General features: G+C 46.8%; 1 protein-coding gene across 3 annotated transcripts in view; it reads right to left on the reverse strand.

Moving 5' to 3' along the window:
* SLC35F2 (solute carrier family 35 member F2) overlaps positions 1-13009 on the reverse strand; it is a 305693-nt gene that overhangs the window by 3899 nt on the left and 288785 nt on the right. The gene's annotated exons all lie outside the window — the stretch shown is intronic.

The following is a 13009-nucleotide window of genomic DNA, read 5'->3' on the forward strand; positions in this document are numbered from 1 at the left end:
GTATTTGTAGAGCGCAAACCTAGCCCGAGAGCTGATTGGTACCCAGGAAGACGCAATTTCTCAGGGAAGGTCAAAGGTAGATCATCAGGTCAGGAGCAGTGCTCCTTGCCCTTATAAATCTGTTTCATATGTATTTTTTTCTGAATTGTAGGAGAGTTGGTGTTGATCTGATGTCACTAGGGATGCTGTTCCAGATCCTGTGAGCATCAGGAGAGAAGGCTTGTTTTTTTGTCATTGCAGAGTCTTTATGATGTAGAATGTAAAAGAAGTGTAGTGCCTCACAATACTTCTGTAAACTCTTACAACAATACAATAATTCATTGTTTACACTGTCTAGTCTTTATAAAAGACAACTAGGGAAAACATTTAACTGAATATCGCTCGGGCAATACCTACACTATTCCTAATCTAGATACCTTCTCTATCATAGTGTGTTTACATTTTTACACAAAATGATAAATGGCGAATTAAACTAAAATAGATAAACCTATTTACACCAATAGCCTATTTCTGAGTAGAAACCATCCAATTACTGGTACACTAGAATGACCCTAGACATACATCAGCATCGTATAATTTTGGTCAAATCACATAACAAGATATGCACTGCAGGTTCTCCTTAACCACCACTTAGCAAAAGCAGTGCAACAACACAACCAAACATGCATGCCATTGTAACCCTACAATGGACACTCGTCAACTAATTTGTCTCTAGGGTTAATATTTGGTCTTGACATCTTGATCACCCTTCAAGAAATCTATCTGCTGTAGCCTCACAGTTTTAACTTCACAGATTATGCTTTGGAAGCATTCTTGGGTCTCATCTAGTATTTGTAGCTGAGGTCTATTCGCACACCTCCTAAACAGTGTTCGCTCCACATCTACAATCATTGTGGGTCACTCCTCGACTGTTAATTCAACTGTGAGGCACACATGCTCTCTTCCTGATTCTCCATGGAGTCTGGCAGCCAGTCTTTAGCACACAAACTTCCACAAGAACGATTTTCAACTTAAAACGTTCTACCCACTTAGTAGGAAGCGGTACACTCTTTGAGTCCATTCAAGATGAGTGTAATAGACCTCACAGGAAAATAAACTGGGATGCACACTTTCAAAACAAGGAACATCATTAAAGTTCAAGATCTCCAGCATAGAGGAGTCAGCAAGAATGTTCCCAGCATTAAGATTTACCTATTGTGTCCTTGTTCTATCTTAAACTTGGCCTCACTTTAGTGCAATGGTGTTTGGAGGCACATGGAGTCTGAGAGCTTGCTTTGTGGCTGTGGAGTCCTGGTGGTCAGGAGAGAATGAAGGACCAGTAAACTGTATATCCTACAACAGACTTAAAATGAGCAAAGCCCCATACTTAGCTAGCATCGTCGAAAGAGTCATTCAAACTTCATTCAGTTTGCAGTGTACTGTAGTTACAACAAACAGACAGTGGGAAGATGATTTTCAGTCCATAAAGACTTTGATACTTTGCGGTTACATCAGGCGACCAGTATGCTGCAACCACCCAAGAAAGCAGCAATCTCCCTAGCGTTCTCAACCACCTCCTCTTTCTCAGAGCATTTGTTGCAGCCTAGCATCACCCATTCCCCTCCAATACAAGGTACCAACTAATAAATTCTAAAGGGCAGAGGGAAGGAAAACACAGCATCAGATACCTTTACCTGGTTAGTGACTACCCCTTTCCCTTCCTATTCTCCCCGAATAGTTTCAAAAAGTGAATTCTGATCTTGTGCAGGCAAAAGACTATTAAGACTTATTATCCTTCTGATCACTATTCAGAAGCACTTTTCCTCATCAAAGAAACACCAAAGAGTATGGTCAACTGAAATCTGTTAAGGAGGCATATGTCTGTCTGTGCATCCGTAGGGCACAGTCTTGTCTCAATAACTCTATCATTGTGGTGAAAGTGAAATCATAAGAAGTCGATCACCTTTTTCTTCAACTAAGGGCAAAAAAGATGGTGGCCAGGTAGCACGTGGCTGCCAAGCGCTTTCACCTTGGTCTTCCCTAGTGTCATGTTTGTATTATTAACTGAAGTTTCTTTACTCCCTGGTCATCTAGATTGATAGCACTTTCTTCTCTGATTGTGCAGCGCTGCTCTGATCAAACTTGCGCATTAGAGATTCAGCTCTGGTGGATTATCCTATGGTGTCTTTGAGTGGCTGTGACGGTACCCCCACCAATATCGTCCAAGGTTGCTAAGCTAAGAAAGAAGTTGTTTCATTCAGTGCCTTTGAATTTGACACCTTTGTTAGGCACTAGTCAAGCTTCTGGGTGGCTGCTGTACCTGCTGCTCAGCTAGTGTGAGTGTGGTGTGGATGATGCTGCGGATTGTTGGATGAGTGAGGTTTGCAGTTGGAGTATGGGCTGAGCAGCAGGTACAACACTGGCCCAATGAAGATGGTAATTGGAAAGGAAGCAAACAGACTTGACTCCTGCCTCTGCGTCTGTAGCCTACAACTATATGGAGCTCATTCGGGAAAGGAAGATAAAATTCACTTCCCCTTTAATAGGAGATGGGCAGCCTACAGCGTGCAAGGGCACCCTGACCCCACTCCCTGGCAAGCATAAGTTTGCTGCGCCGATCCAACAGGCTAATGATATGTTTTTCAGCTGATGCTGCTGACAGTGTGTGGATAAAGTGTGAATACCTAGATGTCTGTTCAGCAGAGTCCTCCAAGGAGGCATTTGCTGGCACGCGTGATTCAGTTTATTTCTACATAAATTACGGATAGTAATGGATCTGCTCTAGCTGCTGGCTATTTCCCCTCTCTTTGTAGGATAGAGCTTTTATTATAGTTATTAAGCAGAGGACCAGCAGTAAAGAAGTGCAGCATAAGCCGGGTACTCATCTCAGAGGTCTTCAACTGAAGAGGTCAGTGCTGTCCCTCAGATGTGGAGAGGTGTGGTGCAGCGGCCAGGGCAGCTGACTTCGGAGTACAGGGTTCATAGTTTGATCCTGGCTCCGGCGGCAGCTCAGCTCAGCACCAGCACCATGTGACTCTGGGCAATAGCTCACTTAGTTTCCACTATGGCCCCCAGCACCTTGAGACCCCTAATGGTGAGTAGTTTGCGCTTTACAAATATGGATTTTACAGATCAAGGACTCTTCCACAGAACACTCACAAATTCCTCAAGGCTCCTCGCTCAGCCCAACCCTCTTCAACGTCTACATGAGCCCCCTCGCAGCCATCGCAAGCCAACACAACCTCAACATCATCTCCTACGCCGACGACACCCAGCTGATCCTCTCCCTCACCAACGACCCCGCCACCGCCAGAGCCAACCTAAACGAAGGGATGACAGACGTAGCCAAGTGGATGATGAGCAGCCGCCTGAAACTGAACTCGGACAAGACGGAAGTCCTCATCCTGGGATCCTCACCCTCCGCCTGGGACGACACCTGATGGCCCCCCGCCCTGGGCAGCGCACCCAAACCGACAGACCACGCACGCAACCTGGGCTTCATCCTGGACTCCTCCCTCTCCATAACCAGACAAGTCAACGCCGTCTCCTCGTCATGCTTCAACATCCTGCGCATGCTACGGAAGATCTTCCGGTGGATCCCCACCGAGACCAGGAAGACGGTCACCCAGGCCCTCGTCACCAGCCGTCTGGACTACGGCCACTCCCTCTACGCCGGAACCACCGCCAAACTCCAGAAGAGACTCCAGCGGATCCAGAACGCCTCAGCACGACTCATCCTGGACATCCCCCGTCGCAGCCACATCTCCGGACACCTGAGAGATCTGCACTGGCTCCCGGTCAACAAGAGAATCACCTTCCGTCGCCTCACCCACGCACACAAGGCCCTCCACAACCAAGGCCCAGGATACCTCAACAGCCGCATCAACTTCTACGCTCCCACACGCCAACTTCGATCGACCGGCCACGCCCTCGCCGCCGTCCCCCGCATCCGAAGAGCCACCACAGGAGGAAGATCCTTCTCCTACCTGGCCGCCAAGACCTGGAACTCCCTCCCGACCCACCTCCGCCTGACCCAGGACCACCTCGCCTTCAGGAAGCAGCTCAAGACCTGGCTGTTCGAGCAGTAGCGGACCCCCTCCCCCCAGCGCCTTGAGACCCTCCGGGTGAGTAGTGCGCTATATAAATGCTTTGATTGATTGATTGATTGACAAATGAAATCAGGTATGGCAGTATCCTTTACCTTTGCCTTTGCCATTAATACTGTTTCTGACAACTTAAGAACTGTTGGTACTGAACCCCATATTGAAAACAGTTACAATGACAATTCCGGCCTCTCAGGACCTAAACTGCAGGGTCAAAGGGAGAACAATAAAGATGTACAGGGGTGTGAACAGCTATATATAAGTAAAGGTTGCCAAAATAAGCAAAATCTTGAAGTCGGGAGAAGTAACACAAGGGCTTATTTCACAGATTAGATCATCTGGAGCAGGGCTGTATTGGCCGTAGCGGGCACCGGGCAATCCCCCGGTGCACCGCACGGGCAATACCCCGGTGCGCCGCACGGGCAATACCCCGGTGCGCCGCACGGGTGGGGGCCGTTTTTGTTGCAGGGTCGTTTTTGCAGCACTTTGCCTGGGCCGGTTTTGGTTCCCAGTCCGGCCCTGATCTGGAGCATGTATGTTCCTGTCTGATCTACCCAGAGAATATTTCTGGGTTTGGAGGGTGAGTCTGGTGATGGGTCAGAGTCTGCGTTTGAGGACAAATGTAGACAACACAGGTTTAACATTCCCCATAGCAACACCTACACAACAAAAGAACAAGACAGTGCGGAGACTGTCAAGTAGGACCACTCAACTTTACCTTGCTGAGTGCACGTAAAGAGAAGACCCATGGTAAGCTATAACTTACATATCTGACTAGGAATGAAGGGCCTATGCATAGCTATATTTATCACTTGACACTGAAACAGTGAAAAGACACGAAGAGCTGCTTAAGATGTAACATGAAAGCTTCAGGGCTCAATCCAGAGAATCGCAAAAACATTTTCTGCAGTGGCTGACAGGCTTAAATAAGTTCGAAAGAGTGCAATAGAAACATAGTCCATCCATGCCCAAGTTTAAGATCAAGTAGAGAGGCATGGAAAAGGTCTGGTTGATATTTGACAACGATGGAATAATCTTAGATTTCTAGAGATCAAGTAATACAGTGATGGATCCGATGATAGAAAAGTTAAAATCATTTTCAAAAGACTTTGCCAGACTTGACTCAATTAGACTGGGATTACCTGATCAAGCACACTAATTGATTTTCTTTGGCAAAACGGCAGCAGGCACAAGACATGACAATCATTCAAGAGCAATTTTGATTTATATAGGCAACATTTTTTTCCTACTACAATTGTACGATGAAGCATGTTCCAAGTCACAGATGTCCTCTGAAGATCACACCTTTTTTCATCCAGCCTGATTTTTGCTTTCAGATGGAAAGAAGAGAGATCCTATGCAGGCTTAATAAACACATTCAGGATGTCTGTGGTCAAATATACCTTCAGGAGCCAGTAAAACTAAAAAACCCAAAGTGATCAGATATGTCCTGCGGGCCCGGTTACCACAGGAACCTGTAAAAGTGATCAGAGAAGCCATTTTAAAACATGTGCTGGACACTGATAAAAACGAGTTCCCCAGTTCCATGATGATAGCAAACATCTTGTATTAATAACCCACACTGATTCCAGTGATGGATGTATTAATACATGCATCCAGACGGCACACTAGAGGGGTCCCCTGAAAACCTACAAACAACTGGCGTGCTCACTGACTGGTCTTAGCCAGCCTCGCACCACAGATGCGTTTTTGACCCCCAAAGGTGAGGGCCTTTGCTCTCAGGAGGTTAGGAACAAAGCCTGCTCGAGCAGCCTGGTCGTCTATTCTCGACAACTGAATCAAAGTCGTCTCACGCTGCAATCTGCTGATCCTCCAAAGCCTGGGAGCACTGCCAGCACTTCTCCAAAGACTCAGGAATTCCAGTGCGTAGCAGAGCTGTTCCCCTGCATCCTGTAGTTACCAAAGACTAAGCTGTAAGAACTCTGGACCGCATAAACTTGACATTGGCCAGCACCACTGCACCCGTTGCTCCAAGCAGGAGTTAAAGTGGGCCAATGGTGTCAGCGTTGTTCCTTAGCCCTCCAGAGAACAAGCTCACCTTGGGTTCGCCAGGAGGTGGCCCCCTCGATGCCGCCTGCAGCCTCTTTGTGTGGCCCCCTCCCCATTGACTGCGAGTGCTCCAGACGACAAAACCCAGACGCCTAAGGATACCTTTGCTCCTGTCGCCCCTGGCCCGTGAAGAAGATGGCCAAGGGTGTCCCCACATTATCAAACATCGTGAGGCCTGAGCCCCCTTGTTCGTCCAGCCCGATTGGCCTTGCAATCTAAACCTAAAGCCTTATTTCACCAAGACTGATCCCCATAGACTAACATTGGGCACCCAATAATGTTTTGCACCTCTGCACCCGACTGCCCCAGTGCCGCCCGGGGTGACCTCTTGGACCTGTCTTGGACCTTGCCCCATACTCACCTTAAGCCCAGCAGATTGGTCTCATAAGTCACTCTATTCTACCCGTATGCCATATTTGTTTTTCCTCCCATAGGATAACATTGCAGCCTCTGAAAATTGTACTAAGTGTGGACTTTTGAAAACTTAAAGTAGTTATATCTTGAAAAGTAATTACCGATTATTTTTATTCTGGAGTGTATATAAAGATACATGTTATTTTTATAAATTGGTGTTGATTTCCTTATTGAGTCATGTGCTTCACTTATTGACTGTGTGTGTATTTTGCAGATGTGAAACACTCCACTCTGAATAAGCCTAAGGCTGCTCGACCACACTTCCAACTAGAAGAGCACCTTAGGATTGCTAGAGCAAGCCCTTTTCCACTAGTAAGGGACTCTTTGCACAGTATACCTCTTTTTGGTATACCATATAAAGAGCCAGCCTCCTACAGTTTTGATGTCAGTCCCACAAAGTATCTATCATGAATTGTTTTTAAAGATGTTGTTTATGTTGTAAGATTCTTATGATTGGTTTGGACACTACATGAATAGAGCTGTTTTCTTGTTTACGGACCCAACAGGAGAGCTTGCTTGATGTCATTCATCATAACAAATGGTTTCTTTCAGTTAAAAACCTTTAAAGCTACACAAAAATGTATAACATCCAATGTTATACAATTTCAAGTTCATGGTATTAAGATACATCATAACACAAAGGGGTCCACCAAGAAAAATGGAACATATCAGGAAGTCTGAGACAAAAACACAGTCCGGTGACAAAAACCCTAGTATCCGTCCGCTGTAATACGGTGTACCACGCTCGTGCCCTATCATATATTTGTTTTGGTCATTCAGGGTTAGGAATGTCAGGATTTAAAAGCCAAATGTGAACATAAAATAAGTAGTATCAGAAGAATACACTCACAAAATAAGATAATATATTCATAGCAAAAATGTATACAATAAGTAAAAAAACATCAATCCATTGACCCGAACATGTACTAAAAATTATTAAAAGTCTTTACCTATCTTGTTTCTGATTAGCCACACCATTTGCATGAATCTGCTCGGGCCAAAGTTCATAAGGAGTTAGATGTCTGTTAAAAGAAGTCTAAACTCTGTTTGGAAAGTGCGGAATCCCATGATAAGGTACTGTTGTCTAATCCATTTATGTTTAGTTTTTGGCAAACAAATAGAAAAATAAGACATGTTCAATGCTTACTACTGCAAAATTGGTACACAGATGGCATAAGACCCTGTTAACGGAGCCCTGTTTCCACTCTACAATATGCGTATTGATTTTAAGTACTTCAGCTTGTAGCTTTATGACCAAAGACCTAGCCAGCGGTGGATGACTTGAATCTACATATGCTTCATACATGGGGTAAGCTTTTGGAGAATGAAACTATTTGCAAAATTGCCCAGGGAAGTGCATCTGTGTGGGATATGTTAGACACATTCCCAGAATGCGGCTTTAATAATCCATTTTGAACTGTGAGTGATTGTATGGAGGTGGTTCAATAGTTCGTGTAAGCCCAAGTTCTGATACCAATGTTGAATATGTTGGAACCAGAGTAGACTCATTCGTATCACATACTCTGCACAGCTGTCATGTACTCGCAAGGCAATGTCAGAAAAATGCACAAGTCTCATGTGAGAAGTAGACATACAAATTCAGTTGTTGGACATTACTACAGGTGTGAGACGACCTATTTATATACACCAAGCACCACCTCCAGAAGGGGGTTTTACAAGAGGTCGGCAGACAGGACTGGGCCTTTGTGCGGTCTGCATTCCCCACCCATCTACCCTACCTGACATGCAAGTTAAAAAGAGAAAAATAATTCCTGTGGATGTTTCTTTCAGCGTTGCAAGGTAGAGTTATAGGACGATTCTAAAGCTTCAAACAACTAGAAGGACCTCCAGACGGTGGATCTTGGACCCCAAAGGGAATCCCTCATGTCACTGGGAGTCAACAGGGCAGGGCCTGGGATGATGGAACAGCACTCCTTAACCCCTCATTTGACAGTTGAAATCCTGAGTAACCGGGGTCTCACTCCGACTTGTCAGGAGCATGATGCAAAAGGAACAAGCATTTACAATGCAATGGTTTTGCCTTTGTTAAAGTTTGAGCTATTTCATTGCTCTGAACAATATTTTTATTTATGTTTTTTTAACATAAATAAATGGCATTGTCATTTACAATGCCACTAGCTTTATCTCTCGCAAATGACACCCACAAACACCCACAGAGAGCCCCCCCAACACACACTCAGAGGCCTCCCCACACACACACCCACACAGAGCCCCCCACACACACACCCACACAGAGCCCCCCACACACACAGCCATACAAAGCCCCCCACACACCCACAGAGCCTCCCTACACACTGCGAGCCCTGCCCACACACTGCGAGCCCCCCACACACTGCAAGACCCCCCCACATACTGCGAGCCCCCCCACACACACTGCAAGCCCCCCCACACACTGCAAGCCCCCCCACACACTGGAAGCCCCCACACACACTGCGAGCCCCCCCACACACTGCGAGCCCCCCAACACACTGCGAGCCCCCCCACACACTGCAAGCCCCCCACACACTGCAAGCCCCCCCACACACTGCAAGCCCCCAACACACTGCAAGCCCCCACACACACTGCAAGCCCCCACACACACTGCAAGCCCCCACACACACTGCAAGCCCCCCCACACACTGCGAGCCCCCAACACACTGCAAGCCCCCCCACACACTGCAAGCCCCCCCACACACTGCAAGCCCCCCCCAACACACTGCAAGCCCCCCCAACACACTGCAAGCCCCCACACACACTGCAAGCCCCCACACACACTGCAAGCCCGAGCCCAAGCGTAGTTACAGGCAAATAGAAGGGGGTCACGTAAATGAAAAGGACGAGAGTTCGTAATGATACGTGTATTAAGCACACAAACGCACTGGAGAATGAATAAAGGCAGTTACGCAGGTGACACTGGAGAGTGGTAGGAGAAGGTAATATAGTGACATGTAAGAAGCTCAAGTAGTGCATGGTCTAAAAACAGTCTCTGGGAGAGACCTTAGTCGAGTCTACATAGAAAGAGGATATTAATATCGTGTGTCAATAACACAAGAAGAACCCCACAAAGGTATACAAGTCACAGAGGAGGGCGGGGGGGGGGGGGGGGGGGAGGAAATCATGGAAGAACCGCTAGTCGGAAGGAATGTAAAATGATGCACGTTTCACCTGCTGCGCTCTGTGGATGTCCAGGTGCTCTTCGGAAGACTAAAGAAAAGAAAAAAAGTACGGGGTGATTATCAGAGGACGAGAGTGCGAGCAGCGTGATGACTGACAGTGGCAGGGGGTCTTACCGTGGTGGCGACTACTGGATACAAAGTCGGCCACGTGGTAAAAAGTACAGTAAACGACCAGGGCACCCCGTGCAAAAGGTGGGAGTACTGTACTGGACGGGGTGCGTCCATAACTATTCGAGGCGACCTGGGAGGGAAAAAAAGAATGAGGTCAGAGAGAGATAATAAGGGGCTACTGCGGTCAGCATCGGGTGGACGGGATGGCTCTCACCTGAGTCAGAAGGTCAGAAGACGCATCCGGTCCGCGTGTCCATGTAGCGAGTTCCGGGTAATGGACGTGTCCCGGCACCCCTCCCTTCTCTGCGGCCGCACTCACCGGTACTTGGACGCTGCAGCTCTTCCTCACCCAGTCCCGCTTCTTGGGGCCGAGTGCTCTCACGGGCGGCGGCGGGGCTCCTCTTCCACCATGGAGCCCTGCCGGTGGGTGCAGCTGCTTCTCCTTGTCCGCGCTGGGGGAGCGGGACTTCCGGGTCGCCCCCTCAGCTTCCGGGTCGTCGCGGGCAGCGCGGCGGCCCGTCTCAGCTACTGCAGGCGGGGAGTGAATTCACCGAGGGGTGGGCTCCCTCGAGGTGAAAATAAACAATAGCGGCAAGGTCCCTGGGCGCCTGCCAGGGGACAATTTAATTACAAAAAAGCGAGGTGAGCACACGCTAGGGCAGAAAAGCGCTATGAAGCGCTCTGGGTGTTTTTCACGAAACTCCCCGGCCCCGAGCAGGAAGGCGGGTGCCGGCAATGCCGGACCAGATTCGGGGGCGTTCCCGGCTTTTGGCTGACGTAGCGTGACGTAGCCAAAGCCAAAAATTCTCGGGAACGCCCCCAAATCTGGTCCGGCATTGACGGACAGGCCCGTCTTCCAATGGCTAGCCTCCATTTATGGAGCTAGCCAATGGAAGACGGGGGCCGTTCCTGTCTCCCCTACTATACTCATTAGGTTTTCGCCTGCGCGAAAAAGCTGCGCAGAGCGCAGCTTTCGCCAGGCAAAACCTAAAAAGTAGGGTGGCAACCAACTCTAAGTGAATGAGCTGGAAAGAATCTAAGCACATTGGTGTTAATCCGACCAACAAGACCGACTTTCTCAGGATGGCTGTCAAATGGACTTACCGCGGACATCTGTATCTCCCATAAACTAACCTAACCTGTGTAATAAACTTGTGACATATTTCATCTACAAATGAGTTGTTAGGGTCTTTTATTGTGCTGCATGCATGGTATTATTATGAGTTCTCCATTGTCCTCACATCCTGAAACGGCTAGGGATGGCAATGCAATGGTAAAACAACATAATTCATACAAATGGACTTCTGTGACCAAGAATATGGAATTATTTTATGCGCTCACTTCATTCAAATAACACCCGCTGATGAAGGGATATTTAAATTAAAACTTGGCATGTCCTAAAAATTAAAAAAAAACAAATCTTCCACCACCCAATGAAACATTCTTACTTGCTGTCGTGACTGTCTACATGCTGTACTCTGGCAAATATACAGTCCCTTTCAGCTGCCATGGAGACACGAGTAACAGCTCGGTGTGTATTACCATTAAGGCATTCAGCTATTGGAAACAAAAGTAGGAATGCATGATGTTCCTACCATCACTCTCTCTGTGTGCTTGAAATATAAAAGTTAGAACGAGAAGACTAAGTCTGTTACAGAACAGCATGTAAAAAAGTTGTCCGTGCCGTGGATTGCAGAGTTTACTCTAGGCTTACGTCCATTGATTAATATGGGGGACTGATGCTATTTTGGTCTGGATTTACAGCTCAGCTGTCGCCAAACAATTATGTGAGCATCACCAGAGAGGGGCTTTGGCTTCGTCCATATGTTGAGAGCCAGGAGTTTGTGTTGCGATTGGGCAGAAGTTGTGTGCTACCACAAAAAAGGGTTTGTCGTCCACATAGCTGCGATCATTTTCAGCAGCCTAAGCTTGAACTTTCAGGGGCACACAGATGACACCGGAAGGATTTACAATGCCTTAGATGACTAGATAATGTATGGTGCTGTGCTCTGGCAGCATGACAGGTGAAAGGACAGTCGTTAACCTACATGGATTTTGAGGTCTAGCTTGGCAGTGCCACTGTCACCTGGCCTTTTAAGCTACACCAATATTGTTCTGCGGGTTTTTGCTTCCATGCAGAAACCTATCTATTTCCATGCTATTTACGAGTAATGCTTCACATTACATATGATGTTCCTTTAAAGTCAGAGCTATATTAGCATTGCCAATGCTTGTTTTGTTCTTTTCACTGATCCTTTGACCGGTGTCTGCAGAGGAGCTATACTACTCTCCTGAGCTTCAATGCTTCTGTTGCACACAGCCAGTCACCGGAGGAATGGTGTGTAGTGTGCGTGGCTGTGACTATAGAAGGACTCATTTGCTTCTCTCTTCACGTCACTTCCTAATGTGGATACAGATCACAGTCACAAAGTAAAAGAACGACAAAATGTCTTCATTCTCACAACAACCAGCAAACGGCCACAACATTTTGATAAAAACAATTGCTGTTTCAGGCAGTCACCAGTAAGCGGCAGTAGAACGCAGACCAACAAATTCCTTTTGTCGCCATAACTAGGTGTTTTTTGAGTACTTGCCACGCTTCCGATTATAAGGGAAACAAAACTGTAAAATATAAAATATAAAATAAAAAGGCAGGGCCCCGGTAAATAATTACTTTGCGTTTAATCGCAAAGACACCTTTACAGATTTCACACGTTTGCTAAAATAAAAAAAATGTTTGGAAATGTTTTCCTTTTTCAATCGAGTATGGTGGTTCTAAAAACAAGGCATTGCTTTTACTTTTTAATGTACTATTTATTATTCTTCGCAGTCACTCTGGTTTTATTTCGGATATAAAGGCTAGACATAAAAAAATAAAGAACACCAAGAAAAAAAAAATCACACTCATCATTTCCCATATAATACACAGTAATTAATAATAAGGTCCTCAGCGCAATTAGCATATGCATACCCCCAACTTGAAAACCAATCTCACCATGTGAGGAAGGGGCGGGGCCTTGAAGGGGGCGGGGCTTCGTGCTCCAAAGCACCTGTAAGGTACTTTTTTAACCCCAGCCCCCTCCCCCCACACCCAATAAAAACACCTGCTGGGGCTGGTTCCAATGTCCTGGGGTGTTTTCACACCCCTTAATGTAC

This window comes from Lissotriton helveticus, chromosome 8 (assembly GCF_964261635.1).
Source record: "Lissotriton helveticus chromosome 8, aLisHel1.1, whole genome shotgun sequence".
NCBI classification, from domain to species: domain Eukaryota; kingdom Metazoa; phylum Chordata; class Amphibia; order Caudata; family Salamandridae; genus Lissotriton; species Lissotriton helveticus.